Source organism: Malurus melanocephalus, unplaced genomic scaffold (assembly GCF_030028575.1).
Source record: "Malurus melanocephalus ecotype Western Australia unplaced genomic scaffold, MMel_1.1 scaffold_817, whole genome shotgun sequence".
In the NCBI taxonomy this organism is placed as follows: Eukaryota; Metazoa; Chordata; class Aves; order Passeriformes; family Maluridae; genus Malurus; species Malurus melanocephalus.
Genome location: NW_026624049.1, coordinates 80760 through 89992, shown reverse-complemented (window position 1 = coordinate 89992; position 9233 = coordinate 80760).

Below are 9233 nucleotides of genomic sequence, written 5' to 3'. Positions count from 1 at the left end.
AAAGTGGGTAATTAAACAATCCTTTAATACTGCCCTCATATGAATATATTAAACTGGAAARACATAGATATTAATTTCTATATTATCATTTTTACCTCTGTAAAATTTTACATTTGCATTTTACCTGTGATCTAGTAACACCTGTGATCTAGGTATGAAGTTTTATTAATGATGAATTTACTTTGAAGTTTTATATTCTGTCTCTCACTGGGATTTTCAGTTTTAGAGACTGTCTAATTTTTTCTATCCTTCCACTTTTTACATATAAAGACATTTCATAGCAACTGTGAAGCTATATGGAGTCTATAAAATTATAAGTTTAACTTATTTACCACTATGCAGCAACTTACTCTGGAACAGCATTAAGGTGGTGATTGTTAAATGGAATGCAAAAGCAATGAGAGCAAAGTAAATTAGTTTAGAACTTTGTTTCTCCCAGTTGTTTTAGAAAGTTGAAAGGGAATGGTTATTTTGCTTTGAAGAATATGTAGATCAACTTCTGTTTAAGTTACATATTACCTTAGTCTTACATCTCCCAGGATCACAGCTCAAATATTTCAAGGAACCACATTTTACCAGACCTAAGCCACAGTGCAGAACCAAGTAAATAAATTTTTTTTGAGAGACTTGAGATGTGGCATAGCCTAAACAGCACCATAAAAGTTGAACATTTCAGCTCATTGCAGCAGAACACAGATACTAGAAATTACACTAACTAGCAGTCTCTTAATCCTAAGATTTAATGAACACTGGCAAATTAACTTTTGTAATGTTTGGGGGTTGCAATTGACAAGAGAGCATTTGCTGAATCATCATTTTTCCTATTCCATTTCTGTAGGAACAGAAACTTTAGGGCTTGCACAACTAGAAACTTGCTAACATAATACCACTGTCAAACAAGCAATTCACAAAAAAAAAAAATTACCTTGCAAAAAGGTAATAAATTAYAGTGGTAGAAACATTTGCAAAATCCTCAGAGATCTTACAGTTCTGTTCAAGCATAAACTGTTTGGACTAATTGGGAATTATTCTTGTAAATACTGTATAAGCACTGGTTGTATCTCAAAMAAGGAAAATGAGATATTTTCATTCTGAGAATTACCCTTGTGGCTTATCTGTTCCATGGGACACAACAGTTTGTTTCTAAGGTAGTTTGTTTATGTTAACAAAAAAGGAGAAGGAGGTCTCTATCAAAATGCCTTGGCTAGATGAGAATCAGAACACCCTTACAGCACCCTTACAGCAACCTGGGGAAATGAAGAACATTAGTTCTGCTCAGTTAAAATAGTTTTGCCAAGAGAACAAACATCAACTCTTTGGCAGTAACCATGGTGTTTTCCACAGACATTGTGTCATTCCATTAAAATAACTCTCTTATAGATTACATCATCTGGGAGGAAAGAAAAGGACTCTGAAAAAAAAAAAAACAAACCAAAAAACCTAACCACGTTGCTTTTTCAATCTGAAAAAAAAAATGCTCTGTATTCTCATATAAATTAACTGGACATAAACTGCTGATCCACAGTTTAACTATGTGACCAACAAGAGCAGCCTCTACAMTAATCGTGGAAATTAATAAATGCCTAGGGAGAGAGCAGCTTGCAAGACCATGCTTATCATCCGAGGTCAAGACAAAACTAATCAGCAAATACTTATCTGTATCTTCATCACTGAAGSGAAGTCTTAAATCGTTCATTAACTGTAGCAAAAATTCAAAAGGAGCAAATCTAAAATTCTCCAGTTTTCTAAATATAGGAGTGAAATGTGGCAATTCCTACCTAAGCAAAAAGCTCAAAGACGTTTTCTATACTGCATACAAATCTGTTCAATCTCAAATCTGTAAATTACCTGGAACAAATTTTCATCTTATTTTAATAAAATAGCCCATTATTTTCAACTCAGTCAGTTAAAATTAATGAACAAACCTATGTAAAATACTTCAATATTGAGCATATTAGGCCACTAAGGCAACATCCTTGTGAAGCAACTTGAGACATCACACAGAAGCCTGAACGAAGATTTCAAAGTATTTATTTTTACATTATCTGTTTTTTTATGTATCACTGGTATTATATAGGGAGTGAAGGAACAGGGGATAACAAACAAACAAACAAGCAAAAAMCTTGGGAAAGGGYAAGGGAAACTGAGACAGTAAAAGAATTAGAGGGCAAAATACAAAAGGAGACAATGAATATTAGAGGAATGGGGAAAAGAAGTGAAAAACCCCTTAATAAATTGCTATACATAACAGGCAAGTGATCACCTGGTTGAAGAAAGTGGTCTTTTCAGTCACAAGGAAGGGTCAGTGCAGTCAGCAGTGGTCAGCACACATCTCTGGCCACTGCCTTTTAAAGGGGCCTTTTGCTTTTCTCTCAAGTTACCAGGAATATATGTATAGCATTTGGTACTGGCTCCTCTGCTTCTCCAAGGTTACAACCACATTGTTCTCATCTAACTTRGGAAAAGTGTTTCCAAAATAAAGCATTTCAGACATTTGAGATTTTCGTTTGACCTTCTCTCTCAACAGTTCTTGAATCTATCCACCTCATAAAGCTCTTTGATTCTCATATAGAAAATTATACAAAAAAATTTGCAGTTGCTACCTGCCAGATGGATTGGCATAAAATTCCTTTAGTTGTTTTCTCTATATATGAAACAAYTTTTTCTTCTAAAATGCAAGTCTGAAAATCTTGTTCCTTCCTGTAATGTAGCTCTCATTTATCTTAATTATTTGCATAAGTAGTCATGCACAAATGAAAAGGATTGCTGAGTCTGGACTCAGACTTCATGCCTTCTATGGTTTGAAATGCACATGCAGAATTATACAGCAGAACTTATCTACAAATGTATAACCTAGTGAGTCATCCCTATGACAGTGATTCTCCACATTTATATCTGTGCAYCCTTCCCATTCCTACCCAGTTATATCCTGTTCAAGATGCATTTTGCCTAACATGACAAGGCTTCAGATTGTTCTTCTTCCATTTTAATTGTCTCCTGGAAAGGAGGTGTTAAGAGACATTACAAACAATATTACTGCACTGCTGAAAGAAGGATCTTGGGATAACAACCCCCAGTTTCTTCACCAYAAGGACTCGGCCAAATCACCTTTGTTTTCTCAAGGGAGCAAGCAAAGGRCAAAATAAATATTTAAGTCAGCATAGCCAGCTTGTAATGAAATACCATTAAAATATTTCCCACTCTGCTGCTTCCTCCAAACTCTTGCTCTCTCATACACTGGCACAATGTTCTATCAAAGGGCTTGTATCCACCCACGTCAGTTCATTGCTCCACTCACAGCMCTGCATTTCCAATAGCCTCCCTGGCCATAATTTGAAGGACAGCCTACAAAGGTATGAGGATAGAAACTCCTCAAGCCAGCACTGTCATTAAAGTTGCAGTATAATGAAACTATGGCCTAAGTAACTCACTTAAAACTGCACTTCACGTCAAAGGAAGATGGCCAGAGACTGAACTTAATACTCCATGGCATGTCTACATTCTAATTTAAACATGACAGGGCAAGTGCACTGCCCAAAGACCAACAGGCACAGACCAACCCCTGCCTAAGATCATGAACTTGCTGTCCCCAAAACAGCATGTCCTTGTCCCAGCTTCAAACAATCCTGCATGGCCTGAGCAGAGAAATACCCCACAGGCTTTTGTGTCTGCTCGCCTCTGCACCTCATGTGTTCTTCCTCACCTTATAATGCATCATCACAGGAATGCAATGATGACTTWTTGAAGTGTGTAGAGCATCCTTTCCCGTGCCTTCAGATAGCCATTAAACCTGTCCACAACAGCACACACCCTGGTTGTCAAAGCYGGGGCTCCTAAAGTCTTTGCTACCACTGCTTTTCTGGCTCATGTTCACTGTGACCAACTTCTTTCTGAAAAACAACTGTGGGGTGACCCACACATGTGTGACACATGCTACCACAGCCACTGCTTGCCAGAGATGCTGCTCTGTGCAGTCAAGTTCCTGCTTTTCCTGTGGGAAAAACAGCTGGTTTGGAGCTCAGCAGTGCTAGTTCAAGGGTCAGCACTGAGGAATTCCTTCTTCTGAAGGGAAGAAGTGAGAAGAGCCGCCAGTGCTATGGAAACTTCCCTTTTTCTTACCAACACATCCTGACACAACCACYGGCTAATTGCCACTCTTCAGAAGACTGGCATGGTAGAGCAGTGTATCATTTGACCACGGATATTACAAGCTTCATTATTTTATTATGCGTTTACCTTACAACTCTTTCCTAGCCTCCACTGCAGCTTAATGTGAGCAATAGTCTTACTTTAAGATCACCATACCTTTAGTCCTAATTGGAAACTTCATTCCCTTACCAGCCTTGCTGCRTGTTTCTAGCCAAGATCACACTTTTAGATGCAACACGATGCCAGGGTGGAAAATTCCTCCCACCTCACAACCACCATTTGCAAAACCAAAAGAAGGCTTGCAATGCCTCTTCCTGAGATTGTTTAAGTCACACATAATAATTTTCCATTAGCTAACACAATTTGTCCGAGTTGGATTAATTTTCCATACAYGGCTTCAGCCTTTGCAAAGCTAAGTGAGCAACTCAAAGTGTTATTTTTAGTGTATCTTGGCATTTACATTTCTGACATCTGAAGCTGATGCAGCTACAGCCCACAGAAAGAACCCTGCGCTTCTGAATTATGCTTGAATTCCAGGTGCTCCCTGGAAACTCAAACCCCACACAGATTCACATGAATGCACTGACAGCTTTTCTAAGAYAGACCACTTAAACTGTAACAACACATGATACAATGTGTAAAATTAGAAATATACTGTGTTTCAGATTCATAATCTTCATTTAAATCCTGTTCTAAAAATCAAGTATTACCCTCTCTTTGTTAAAAATCCTTCTATTTAAAATCATGACAATGTGATACAAAAAGCTCCTGGCTGCTTAAAGATYGTAAGAGAAATTCTCATATTATGGAATTTCTGTCTGTCAAAGGCACTCAACRGAGAACAATACTTCTATTTACCTTTTAGAAAATACTACCTCTTCTGTTTCCCACTCCAAAACACTTTTGATACTTCTTACCTCACAGCAGTATCAGATAAATCTTAAGAAGTTTACACCACAATATATTATTGCACCATCTCTTGCAACCCACTGCWTTTTTGGATGGAATTGAAGCATTTTGAGATTTCATAAATGAGTCATGAAGAGTAAAAATATGCAATCCTTCCRCATTTGTTTCTAAAAAATGTGTTTTTAAAAGGCAGGAAAGGAAAGGGGGAAGATATGTACCACAGCAATGCCATCTCAAGGTTTAGCTCAATTCTCAAGTATTATTTGCATAAAGCACAATTTTGCATGAAGGYACAGCATAATTTATAATTATTTTGTCCACCGGGAGCCAGACACAGCTTTTACATGTTAAATCTGCTGAAGGCAGTTCATCTCTTCCTCCRTCTTAGAAGCAACTAATGCATTGTCAAGGACTTTTCTGGGCCAACAAGTATTTCTTCCCCCTTCTGCAGGAAATACGCTCAAATTTGATTTTCATAGTGACTGAAAAGAAGGAAGCCTTAGCTTTCTTCCACTGAACATAAAGAAGATCTCTTATTTCACAGTGGAATGCTATTCCTAGAAACTTTATGTTTCTACACAGACCACCTACACCTTTTGAGATGCAGTCTACCATAGGACCACCCTTTTGCTGTAAATTCCACCTGTTCTACCARATGTTCTGTTCTGTTCAGGGACAGGGAAGTTATTTTGCTACTTGAAGATTTAACAGCTGTTGCCAAAATAGTCTCCAAAAATGTATTAAAAAACCACTCTGATATTTTGATAGTGGTATCTGTTTGGGGATTTAATTTTATTTCTACTTTAGTGTACTTTCAGAAAATGTTATCTAGTAGATCATAATACAGACCTGAGGACAACAGGGTATGCTTTAGTGYGTTGTCTGCTCCTGCAAGAAGCACTGAGGAGAAGCAGCACAACTGGCCCAACATGCAAAGTTAAGATCAAAAAAAGACATTTTACAAAAGCAAAGGGGAAATAAACAAAATTACCTAGTAACCATCCAAATCACCAGTCTGCATTACAATTTTTCAAGTACACTGTGCTGTCACAATATTCAAACAAATGCTTTTATAAAAGCAATCCAAGAAAAAAAAAAAAGATTAACAGAAAAGTTACAAGCAGTTCCAAGTCAAAATGACACAACGATAAAAAATAATTACTTTGGGAGAGGATTAAAAACTTCGGTACTGAGGTCCCAAACTCTTTTTGTTTTCTTTTAGTATTGAGACACTTCAAGCTTTAAGGGTCTATGAACAGCACATTGTCTATTTTGCATTAAGAGTCAACGTTTACTATTCAAGTAAAAACAATGAAATTGCAACCACTATTGCAATATATGTTGGGACTTTTTTAATTAAAAAAAAACCCAACGCATTTCTTTAAGATGAAAATACACATCTTATACATTATTGATTCGATCTTTAATTCCTGAAAGAATTAAGACAAGTTGCCATCTTAGCAAAAATTTAAGTACGCACAAAATTGTCATTCCTGTAAAGCAGTGGTGTAGCAACCTAAAACAAAAGGGTTTTGGTTTTTGTTTTGAACAAATGATGAGCATTAAAGTATCTTATTTTGAGTGACATGGAGTGYACATTTCCATAGAGAAACAGTAAAAACTTTGACAAATAACCTTGATTTAGTAATAATGCTACTTGCAGCATGGCAGGCAAATTTACCAGCTGAAGGCTCTCTGTAAGTAGAGAACAGAAGATTTCTTTTGGAAGGACTTGCACGTATACCAGTGGGAGTTTGTGTTAAACATGGCTCATCAATCCAAAGCACAAGACTAGTATGAAAATGTATGGCCCTGCTCCATTCCTTTCTCCCATTCCCATTACTTCTGTCTATGCATTTTCATCCCCTTCATGTGTCAGCYGTAGAGCTTAGAAAAGCTTCCACCTCTTAACTCAAGACAGCCTAAAACCAMGCACCATTTTGGTCAGGACAATCATCAAGCCAGATGAAAACTACACCAACTTTGCAAACGAGCTATAAAGCAATTCTATTCCTCTTATTAGTAATCACCTTAGAGGTTTCCTTGCTTCCCTTCAAAGGTTTCATTGTTAAAAGCCACAATTCTCCATTTGAAAATGCTTTATGTAAAATACTTGTAGTCTATGCATCCTTGCTAAGCAACTGCATTTTTCTGCTCCTTAGTGTATAAGTGGAAAGATGTTTGCTACCAACAGGAGAGTTCACATCAGCTGCTAAATGGTGCTTTATGTCAGTAAACTGTACACAGGACAGTCACAGTAATCCTTTAAAATGGTTAAAATTTCAGAAATCAGAGAATTCTTTCAGAAACATGTACACTGCCTAGGCAGTTTAGGAAAACCTCCCAGGAGCCCAACAAAGCACTCAGCACAATACTGTCAAAATTGTCTTTGTTGGTTCCAGCAATATCAGGTGCCACAACTCCGTGTGGTTCGATCTGTTAGAGATGTGCTCAGTGATGAGAACAAAACTGCAGRAAGCGGCTTTGCTCCCTGAGAAGATTTGAGAGCCTGTATCAGTCTGTCACAGGATAATACAGCCTGAAACATCTGTAGTCTCAGGAGATTTCAACAGCTTATGGGAAATACATTCTGGTTTTGCACCCTTTTCACTGACCTGAGCTTTTGGCTGTCAACAGAACGACTCTCCACCCTCCCACTCCTCCACATATAATCGCTTCCCCAAACTTGCTGACAAAAGAGGAACACAGTAAATTAGTTCTGGACCACAACAGAGCAAGCTAAACCTTTTACATAAGAACCTCATGAGAATTAAGCACTTTTGTGCCATCTTCATCACATCAGATGTCTGAGAGAGCCATCCTCCCATCCTTTAAGCAGCAAGCACCACACTGTGGACAAAGGCTGTTAAAACAGCCCAGGAAAACAACGAAGCAGCATGAGACTGTGCACGTCCAAGTGCCGAAACTACTCAAATGCTTCCAAAAGGAAATCTAAGCTAGGACAGGCTGACTCAGCTTCCCTTTGACACAGAAACTCCTGTAAGGCTGGTATTTTAAAATCTCTTTTTCAGAAATGCATTTATGTTACACTGCTAGAGTGCTCACTWATCACAGACAAGCAAATATTAACTCCTACCTCTGGAGATTATTTTCAAAATACTGCAAAATACCAGCTGCATTTCTGCACTGCGTGACTCAGGGCCTGAAGTAAATGCTTGCAAGAAGCATKCCAGGAAACAGCCTCCTACACAACATGGAACATCTAAGCTTAACACTGTAAATTMAGCAAAGGAAACAAGCTCTTTTAAATCCTTTTTATTACAGAAAAACCAAAGGCTTACACTTGACTTAAAAAAAGCAGCATTATTTTATGAATTCAAAGTTATTACAGTGAAGTTGCTTTAAGAAACCTGTAGAGACTGAAGAAAAAAAAGAAAATGTCCCTCCTCAGAAAGCATTCTAGATTTCTTGTGTGACCATAGCAAACACCTTAATTTCACATCACTTCTGAYACCCAGTATGACTTGTACCCTTTTCTTCTCCTCATGACTTGTTCAGTGTAGCTGAGAGAAGGATTTGGTGAAAACAGCAGCACATTTCAAGTCTAATTTCCAACAGTTCAGTACACATTTGATGGACGTTAGAGCTCAGAAGTGAACAACATACAGGCTTTCCTCCTAATTCYAGCCATTAAGTGCTACAGTTTGAAYAGATCTCAGAGTGATCTGTTTCTTCCACAGTATTTATCATTATTCAGGTCCACATCTCAGAAGATTTCTAAGCAAGTTAACTGGCTACTACTGATTATAAACACTAAAATAACTACAAAAAAAAAAAGAAGGCTCCATGTTGAAACAGTTCTTAGCAGTGCAGCAGAACTCAGATGTCTTTTTTATTTTCATTACACTCCATAGAAGGAACAGCACCGTTCCAGTGACCACTTCATTTTTTAATTAAGTCAAAAGCTGCAGGTTTCCAGCCTGAGCCAACATTAAATATGCAATTGATCTGTACTGAAATCTTTAGAAAAGAGACAAAGAAAACATATTACTACCTTAATAGTCCTACATTTTGACAACCAGCACTGAATTGTGCTGAAGTCCAAAGAAATTTACAGGTTTTTCATTAAGTGATTTTAAAAAATTTTCTCAATAAACAGCTCAGGAGCTCAATACCAGTTAAAAAATGGTATTTTTTAAAGCACCTATTCTTCA